Consider the following 9,041-nt stretch of genomic DNA (forward strand, 5'->3'; position numbering starts at 1 on the left):
TCAATTCCAGTTCATAGCAATCCTATAGGACAGGGTAGAACTGCTTCCATAGGGTTTCCAAGACTGTAGTCTTTATAGAAGTAGCCTACCACATCTTTTTCCCATGGAGCAACTGGGGCACTGGTGCGTTCAAACCACTAACCTTTTGGTTAACAGCCAAACACTTTAACCATTGTACTGAAAAACCAAAAAAAAAAACCAAACTCACTGCTGTGGATTCAGACCCCTCATAGTCAGATTTCTGAGGTGGTATCACTACAGAAATAGATTGCCCAACCTTCCTTCTAGGGAGTGGCTGGTGGGCATGAACCTCCACTCCAGCCTTCTGGTTAGCAGTCAAATGCCTTAGCTACAACACCACCAGAGCTCCTAACCATTGTACTACCAAGTATATAGATATACATACACATACTTACAAAAAGTGTATATATGTATATACATATTATATATGTGTATCCTGTGATTATGGATGTGTATACATTGATTTTGGAATACCATAGATCAAAGTGCTCTCAAATTTAATTATCAGTTCCCAATATTTGTAAGCAACATTAAAGGTTTGTGACATATAGTTCTATAGAAATTTGCCACTCACAGGGGATAAATTCATAGACATTCAAAAGTCTCATTTTCATCAATGCATTTCTTGGATATAATTCCTTACTTGAAAGCATTATGATATACATGAAAGAAAATTTAAATGACTCCATTAGGTCCTTCACAGAAATGTTTGCAAGCTTTTTCCTATATTCCATCTTCATCAAGAGTCATGTGTTTTCTATGCATATCCACACACCACAAGCTAACTACCTTTTCCACTTTTACTGAGGTTTAATCCCTCCCTAGTTGAATAATTTTTGCACAGGCTGGATCACTGGCTGAAACTGTTTCATAAAGTGTCCTTGCCTTTTTGGCCCAGGAAAAATTAATAAACTTCATGGAACTTTAGGGTCATAGTACTTACCCAAGCCCAGAAAGTTACACCTACAAGGGTCCCTTGTAATTTACAGTTTTTCCAAGTTGATAACTTACTCATGCACATTATGTTGAAGGTAGTCCTTTAGCCAGTAAGTGAGACAAATTGATTGCTCAACATTTCCCCCTCAGTGCAGTCCATTTTATATTCTTTAATTGTCTTTATCAGCACAAAGTTAAATTTTGCTGCATTTTATTGGACAGAATATAGTAATATTTGAAGCTTTAGGGTCTATCCCTAGCAAATATCAAAGATGTACAGATGCAAATTCATTCTACTCTCCTCCCAACCAGCTGAAAGTTGACTAAAAAGACACAGCCAGAGAAATGTCTCTTTTTCCAAACTTAGATGACTGGGAGATTGGAGATGCTACTCCAGGAACAGAGAAGCCAGTGGGAGAAAATAAGAATTCCAGATTGGGGCATTTCCTTGTCTGTTTAGAAGTGAGAATGACAAGATTTCCTCTTGCTCTCTTTGAACATGCCATCAAGAAATACCAATTGCTATAGAAGGGCATCATGTTTGGTAAACTAGAGGGTCAGTGAAAACAAGGGAAACCTCAGTGAAGTGGATTGACACAACAGCTCAACAATGGGCTCAAACATATCAAAGATCATGGACATGGCACAGAATTTGTCAATGTTCTGTCATGTTATACATAATGTAGCCATGAGTCAGAGCAGACTCGATGGCAACTAACAAAAACAAGATTTGTTGTGACATTTAGATATAAGTTATGCAACAGAAAGATGGATCTTGAGAAAATGACTAGGAAATGAACTGTAAATTTGCATGTCTTCACCAGAGAGGTAAAGACTGAAGTTGGAATGGGGACTACAGAAATTGGCTTTCCTGAAGTCAGTCAGTCCATGATGACCCAACCTTTCATTGAATCTCATGTAAATATCATGGCTCAGTTGCAGTTCAAGATGGCAACTTTGCATTTTCTGCTTTTCTTTTTGTTACACCTTTCATTCCTCAGGACACTCAAGATGCATTTCCATACACTAACGTGACTATTCAACTCAGTTTTTTTAAAAAAATCAGACAAAAGAACACTATAGTTGCCAGTTTTACCCAAAGGAAAACAAAGTCTATAGGAGGTCTATTTATCAAGGTGTCCCAGTCAATATCTTCCATTCAGTTAAGTGTCCATATCACCATTTAGTCACCAATACATAGAACTTCATGTTAACAATACATGGACCTTCATTTAGCTCCAAGTTTAGCAGAATTTGCTTTAACTGCCAAAATACACAAACCAGTTTCTGAAAGCAAAATGTTAATTTGTCAAGTCATGTCCTGTTTCCTTTTCTTATGTGAAGGTTTTTTATTACAAATTCAATTTCTTTAATAGATACAAGGTTCTTTAGATTTTCTATTCTGTTTTCTTTTTATTAAGGGTGTTGGGACAATGATACTGACTTTAACAAAAACTTGTGTTTTTATAATATCTAACAATAAAGGAGAAAGGGCTCTCTTTACAAAAAATCTTTTGTTTAAAGCTTCCCTTTCTGTTGAAAATTAAGACACCATGAATGTGAAGCCAAAAAAATGTTGGTCTTTCCTTCTAATACAACACAGATGGACAATGTGCCACTCTGAGGCCATGTAGGGGAGAAGCCTTTCAGAACTGGAAAGGTCACAGCAGAATTAAGTTGGTTTCAGTAAAATGAAACCAAATGAAACTTTTGTGTCCAAGTCCTCCCCCCACACACACCCCATTATTTAAAATTCTTCATACAGACAGAGTCAGGGGTAGAATTGCTGCAACGTTACCTACCACAGCCTCCGCTATTCAAAATCTGGAAAGATGCTCTGGTTCGTTGCCCAGAAAATTTCATCACTAAACACCTTTAGTTATTTCATTACATACTCCATGCCTCACCCTTATAGAAAGCACTTCATGAATGTTGGTTGAAGAAATTAATGAATCAAATTATTATCATGCTTTTCCTTCTTGGCAATTCTTTCAAAAAAGACATAAAGCAACTTAGTTTCAAAGCTTCAGCAATTAATACAAGCACTTTGGTCTGTATCTAATTTATCATAAAACATGTCAAGTAAGAATAATTCTTCACATCCATGTAAGGGTTGGGAGGACCAACTTTTACCCTAAGAAACTGTACTGATTCTGAGCTATAGTCAATCCAACCTCATGTTATAACTATCACACAAAAAAATGTAGAGAGATTTAGGTTTAATTTTGCCCTAGGAGCACTGGTAGTGCAATGATTAAGCATTCAGCTACTAAATAAAAGGTCATTGGTTTGAATCTACCAGCCACTCTGTGAGAGAAAGATATGGCTGTCTGTGTCCATAGATTACAGCCTTGGAAACTCCAAGGGGCAGTTCTGACAGGTCCTAAAAGGTTAGTATGAGTCAGAATTGACTTGATGGCACAAAACAACAATTTTGCCCTTAAAGTCTTTTGGTGTGGTATACTATTATTTATGGAATTCTCTCACAAATTTATCTTTTGGGGAATTTACTTATAACTTCAACATCTTTTACTTTTAGAAATATACATAGTAGTGTTTCCTATGCATTCTGAAATTATTTCTCCCTTTCAACCTATTTACACCAGAATTTGTTTCAATCCATTCATATGCAGTTTACCTAGACTGATTTTGTATTGTCATAAATAGTTACAATGAAATTCAGGATGAGGCTCTTCTACTTAGTAATTGTAGATTCTTGTTCATGACTCTAAGATTCCGTTTTCTTTTCTGTAAATTAGAATTAAATTGTCCTGCAACTCATAGAAATGATGTATGGGTGTTGGCAATATTGATATAAAAAGACTTTGTAAACTAAAAAACTCTCCACAGGTGCAGAGTATTATGAATCTAACTCCATAATGCACTTAATCTTTCTCCGTGTCCTTACTTTATGAAAGTTGTTGTCTATGTTTACATCTCTAGTACACTCTTCTTGGATTTTATCTACCAAAATCATACAGTCTGAGAGATTTGTTGTTGTTGTTATTATGTGCCGTCGAGTCGGACCCAACTCATAGCAACCCCACCTTGGGTTTCTGAGGCAGTATCACTACGGAAGTGGATTACCCCATCTTTCTTCAGAGGAGTGGCTGGTGGGTTTGAACCTCCAGCCTCCTGGTTAGCAGTCAGAGAGATTTACCCACCATTAACCTGTCAGTCTGCTGTACTTTGATGGCTTGCATTTTCTGTGAGGCTGGAGGCTTGGCAACTGGTATTTCAAATATCATCGGGGCCACCCATGGGGGACAGGGTTCAGTGGAGCTTCCAGAGTGAGACAGACTTGAAAGAAGGAAGAGGCCATTGACTCTTCAAAATACTGGCCAGTGAAAACCTTATGAACAGCAGTGAAACACTGTCTGATATATTACCGGAAAACTTTATGAATAGTCCAGAAATATTGTCTGATATGCTGCCAGAAGATGAGCTCCTCAGGTTGAAAGGCATTCAAAATACACCTGGGGAACAGCTGCTTTCTCACAGTAAAGTAGACTTTAAAGACATAGGTGGAATAAAGCTTTCAGTATCTCCATTTCCTCATAAAGCATGACTAAAAATGGAAGAAACAGCTACAAACATCCATTAATGATCAGAACATGGAATGTACAAAGTATGAATCAAGGAAAATTTGAAATTGTCAAAAAGGAAGTGGAATACATAAAGATAGATATTAGTGAGTTGAAATGGACAGGTTTTGGTCATTTTTAATTAGACAATCATATGATCTACTATGCCAGGAATGACAAATTGAAGAAGAATGACATGGCATTCATCCTCACAAAAAAAGTTTCAAGATCTATCCTGAAGAACAATGCTGTCAGTGATAGGATAATATCCATACAACTACAAGGAAGACCAGTTAATATTACTATTATTGAAATTTATACACCAATCACCAAAGCCTAAGATGAGGAAATTGAAGATTGTTACCAATTTATGCAGTCTGAAATTTACCAAACATGCAATCAAGATATATTGATTATTACTGGTGATTAGAATATGAAAGTTGGAAATAAAGAAGAATCACTGATAGTTGGAAAATATGACCTTAGTGATAGACATGACACTGGAGATGACATGATAGGATTTTGCAAGGCCAATCACTGATTCATTGAAAATACCTTTTATCAAAAACATAAACAGTGGCTATACACGTGGATCTCTCCAGATGGGATACACAGGAATCAGATTGACTACATCTGTGGAAAGAGGTAATGGAGAAGTTCAATATCTTCAGCCAAAACAAAGCCAGGAGCTGATTGTGGAACAAACCATCAATTGCTCACATGCAAGTTCAAATTGAAGCTAAAGACAATTAAAACAAGTTCAAGAGAGCTGAAATATAATTGCGTATGTATCCCTTCTGAATTTAGAGACAATCTAAAGAATAGATTTGACACATTGAACGCCAATGATTGAAAACCAGATGAATTATGGGATGACATTAATAACATTATACATGAAGAAAGAAAAATGTCTTTAAAAGGACAGGAAAGGAAGAAAAGACCAAAATAGATGTCAGAAAAGACTCTGAAACTTCCTCTTGAACTAAGAGTAGCTAAAGCAAATGGAAGAAATGACAAGATAAAAGAGCTGAACAGAAGATTTCAAAGAACAGCTCTAGAAGACAAAGTCAATTCTTATAAAGACATGTGCAAAGTCCTAGAATTAGAAAATCAAAAGGGAAGAATGACCTTGGCATTTCTCAAGCTGAAATAACTGAAGAAAAAATTCAACCCTCAAGTTGTAGTATTGAAAGATTCTATGGGCAAAATATTGAATGATGTAAGAAACATCAAAAGAAGTTGGAAGGAATACACAGAGTCACTGTACCAAAAACAATTGGTCAATATTCATCTATTTCAGGACATGTCATATGATCAAAAACCAATAGCATTAAAGGAAGATGTTGAAGCTACATTGAAGAAATTGGTGAAAAACAAGGCTCCAGGCATTGCCGGAATACCCACTGAGGTGTTCGACAAACAGATAACACACTGGAGGCACTTACTCATCTTTGCCAAGAAACTTGGAAGACAGCTACCTGGACAAATGACTGGAAGAGATAGATATTTGTACTCATTCCAAAGAAAAGTGATCCAACAGAATGTGGAAATTATCAAACCATATCATTAAGACAAGCAAGTAAAATTTCACTGAAGATAATTCAAAAATAGTTGCAGCAGTATATTGGCAGGGAACTTCCAGAAATGCAAGCTGGATTCAGAAGACGACATGGAAAGAGGGATATCATTGCTGATGTCAGATGAACCTTGGCTAAAAGCAAAGAATATCAGAAAGATGTTTACTTGTGTTTCATTGATGACGCAAAAGCATTTGGCTGTGTGGATTACAAGAAATTATGGATAACATTGAAAGGAATAAGAATTATTGAAAACTTAATTGTGCTCATGAAGAATATGTACATAGACAGGAGGCTTTTGTCAGAACAGAATAAGGAGATACCTCATGATTTAAAATCTGGAAGGGAGTGTGTCAGGGTTGTATCCTTTCACCATACTTATTCAATCTGTATGATGAGAAAATAATTCGAGAAGCTGGAGTATATGAAGAAGAATGTGGCATCCAGATTGGAAGAAGATTCATTAACAACCTACAATATGCAGATGACACAACTTTGCTTGCTGAAAGTGAAGGTGACTTCAAGCACTTACTGATGAAGATCAAAGACTGAAAGAAGATCAAAGATTGCAGTATGGATTAGAGATCAGTGTAAAGAAAACAAAAATCCTCACAACTTGGCCAATAAGCAACATCACAATAAATGGGGAAAAGATTGAAGTTGTCAAATATTTCACACAACTTCGATCCACAATCATGGAAGTAGCAATCAAGGCATCAGATGTGATATTGCACTAGGCAAATCTGCTGCAAAAGACATCTTTAAAGTGCTAAAGAGCAAAAATGTCACTTTGAAGACTAAGGTGCACCTAATCCAAGCCATGGTGTTTTCAATTCTCCCCATATGCATGTGAAAGCTGGACAATGCATAAGGAAGAACAAAGAAGAGTTGATGCTTTTGAGTTGTGGTGTTGGCAAAGAATACTGAAAGTACTGTGGACTGCCAGAAGAACTACCAAATCTATCCTGAAGGAAGTACAGCCAGAATGTTCCTTGAAAGTGAGATTGGCCAGACTTCATCTCTTGTTATCAGAAAGGACCATTCCCTGGAGAAGGACACCAAGCTTGGTGAAGTGGAGAGGCAGAGAAAAAGGGGAAGGTTCTCAATGAGGTGGACTGACACATTGGCTGCATTGAAAGGCTCAGATATAGCAAGGATTGTGAGGCTGACACAGAACCGGGCAGTGTTTCATTCTACTGTACATAGGGTCACTATGAGTCAGATCTGACTCCATGGCACCTAACAACAACAACAACATGGGAAAAATATCAAATGCTACAAAGAACATCAAAAAAGATGGAAAGAATACATGAGTCATGGTACCAAAAAGAATTGGTGGACATCCAACCATTTTAGGAGGTAGTATATGATCAAGAACCAGTGTTACTGAAGGAAGAATTTCAAGCTGCACCTAAAGAATTGGCAAAAAACAAAGCCCCAGGAATTGACAAAATACCTACTGAGATGTTTCAACAAATGGGTGCAGTTCTGGAGGCACTTACTCACTGACACCAAGAAATTTGGAAGACAGCTACCTGGCCATCTGATTGAAAGAGAACCATATTTGTACCCATTTCAAAGAAAGGTGATCCAACAGAATGTGAAATTATCAAACAATATCATAAATATTACATACAAATAAATTGTCTGCATCAGGATATTGATTGGGAACTTCCAGAAATTCAAGCTGGATTCAGAAGGGGATGTTAAATGAAGGATATCATTGCTCATGTCAGATGGATCATGGCTGAAAACAAAGAATACCAAAAGTATGTTTACCTGTGTTTTACTGACTACGCAAATGCACTCAACTGCGTAGTTAACAACAAATTACGGGTAACATTGCAAAGAATGGGAATTCCAAAACAATTCATTGTGCTCCTGGGGACCTTAACATAGTTCAAGAGGCTGTCATTCAATCAGATACAGGGGATACTGGTTTAAAATCAGGAAAGGTGTGTATTAGCATTGTATACTTTGACCATTCCTATTCAATCTGTATGCTGACCAAATAATCCAAGAAGCTGGACTATATGAAGAAGAATGTGGCATCAGTATTCGAGGAAGACTCATTAACAACCTCTGATATGCAGATGACACAACCTTGATTGCTGAAAGTGAAGAGAACTTGATGTACTTACTGAAGAAGACCAAAAACTGTAGCCTTCAGTATGGATTACACCTCAACATAAAATCAAAACCAAACCAAACTCACTGCCAGTGAGTTGATTCTGACTCATAGCAACCCCCATTGGGTTTCCAAAGCTGAAAATCATTACTTAAGTAGACTACCTCATCTTTCTTCTGCAGAGCAGCTGGTTGGATTGAACCACAGAACTTTTGGCTAGCAGCCAAATGCCTTAACCTCTACACCCCCAGAGCTCTTTACTGCAACATAAAGAAAGCAAAAAGCCCCACAACTGAACCAATAAGCAATATCACAATAAATGAAGAAGAGATTGAAGTTGTCAAAGATTTCATTTTACTTGGCTCCGCAATCAACACCCATGAAAGCAACAGTGAAGAAATTAGACATTGTATTGCACTCAGCACATCTGCTGCAGAAGATCTCTTTAAAGTGTTAAAGAGCAAAGATGTCACTTTGAAGACTAAGGTGTGCTTAACCCAAACCACGGTACTTTCAATTGCCTCATATGTATGTGAAAGCTGGACAATAAATAAGGAAGAACAAAGAAGAGGTGATGCCTTTGAATTGTGGTATTGGCATAGAATCCTGACAATATCATGAACTGCCAGAAGAATGATCAAATCTGTCCTGGAAGAAGTGCAGCCAGAATGCTCCTTGGAAGCAAGAATGGCTAGAGTGGCTTACCTACTTTGGTCATGTTATCAGAAGGGAACAGTCCCTGGAGAAGGATACCATGCTTGGTAAAGTAGAGGATGAGCAAAAAATGGGGAAGGT

Source organism: Orycteropus afer, unplaced genomic scaffold (assembly GCF_000298275.1).
Source record: "Orycteropus afer afer isolate SDZICR_OR568_19922 unplaced genomic scaffold, OryAfe1.0 scaffold00276, whole genome shotgun sequence".
In the NCBI taxonomy this organism is placed as follows: Eukaryota; Metazoa; Chordata; class Mammalia; order Tubulidentata; family Orycteropodidae; genus Orycteropus; species Orycteropus afer.